At 41.7% G+C, this 1,567-nt stretch overlaps 1 long non-coding RNA gene across 1 annotated transcript; it reads left to right on the plus strand.

The window, feature by feature from the left end:
• Positions 1–6: 6 nt before the first annotated feature.
• Positions 7–1,561, plus strand: LOC101984562. The gene is made up of 3 exons (XR_258997.2): positions 7–146; positions 455–625; positions 1,473–1,561. It is a non-coding gene; the product is annotated as an uncharacterized LOC101984562 (long non-coding RNA).
• The last annotated feature ends 6 nt before the right edge of the window (positions 1,562–1,567 follow it).

The following is a 1,567-nucleotide window of genomic DNA, read 5'->3' on the forward strand; positions in this document are numbered from 1 at the left end:
TGGAGTCTCCCTTCAGTCGAAAACTAGACCTTTGGAGTTTCCTGGATATCCCTCGAAGTCGCCTTGTCAAATACCCTTTACTGTTAAAAGAAATCCTTAGACATACGGCAAAAGACCACCCAGATGTTCAGTTGCTGGAGGAAGCAGTAAGTAATAAACAAGTATTCCAAGTTTGGCACCAATCACCTTAGAAAAGCATAGCGTGATCCTCTCAGTTCTCATGTCGTCAAGAGACTGGGCTTGAATCCTGTTTCTTCCACTGTCCGGAGGCCGTGGAGTAGTCCCTCAGTGTGGCTGGGACTGAGTCCTTGCGTGTATAATGTAGAGACTGGCTGGGCTGATTTCTAGGATCCATTCAGACCTTAGATTCGTCCTTTGTGAATATTTTCTCTGGAGGGAGGGAGGTTGACATGCAGCAGCTGTTCCATCTGCTTTGTTTTCTTATCATTTTTAGGTATTGATAATACAAGGAGTTCTTTCTGACATCAACTTGAAGAAAGGTGAATCCGAGTGTCAGTATTACATCGACAAGCTGGAATACCTGGACGAGAAGCAGAAGGACCCCAGGATCGAAGCGAGCAAAGTGCTGCTGTGCCATGGGGAGCTGAAGAATAAAAGTGGCCATGTGAGTGCTTAGAATACGAACCAGAAGGAAGCCATTACTTCCCTTTTCCCAGCCTGCTTAATTTCCCGCACAAAATTATGAGGCAAGTTTGTAAAAATAAGCCCACTGCTTGCAAGAGGGCTGCTGCTTGTTTATGTGACCAGCTTTGGTAAAGCAAGCATTTGGTTTCTGAATAAATAAGAATAAAATAATACTTAAACACCTCGGCAAGTAGTCATTCATATCCAGTTGTGAACTGTAAACCAATGTGTGTGGCTGGGGTCTCCTGTTAATGTTTCATAAACACACACCTCAGGAAATGGATCTTTTATAGTGATGTTAGTGGTTTTAACACTGAAATTCTGCAGCAAATTAAAGCAATTTTATTTTCTAAATATTAATTACAAAAGAATCTTCTGGATAGGAGTCAGGAATGGTATTTTTGTTTTATATATACTTCCCAGTGTTGTATGTATAAGTTGGGGCTGTTTAAGAACAAGAACAAGTTGAAATCCAGCCTATCTGATTTCTATCCTAGGGCCTAATTGTTCTGAACAGACTTAGGCTTGTGTAGACAGATGAACCATGAACACTGTAGCAGCATGCGGACAGTACTGGAGTTTCAAACCTGTTCCTGCTGATTTGCAGGTCTTGGCAATACATCGTGTTTACTCAGCTGTTGCCTAACCTAGAAAAGAACGTCAGGTAGCCTGAAGTTTAATGCCCCAAGCAAAACCCACATGGCCTTGAGACCACTATTTTATGATGCCATTTATAAAGGAAAATTGGAACTCTAAATGTCAAATCCAGTTCTTTAACAATCAAGTTCCTTACTTAGGAAGTTTGGGTTTTTTCTTCATTTCTGCAGAAACTGTACATTTTCCTGTTTCAAGACATCTTGGTTTTGACTCGGCCTGTCACACGAAATGAGCGTCACTCTTACCAGGTTTACCGGCAGCCAAT

The sequence above is a fragment of the Microtus ochrogaster genome, unplaced genomic scaffold (genome assembly GCF_000317375.1).
Source record: "Microtus ochrogaster isolate Prairie Vole_2 unplaced genomic scaffold, MicOch1.0 UNK3928, whole genome shotgun sequence".
NCBI lineage: Eukaryota > Metazoa > Chordata > Mammalia > Rodentia > Cricetidae > Microtus > Microtus ochrogaster.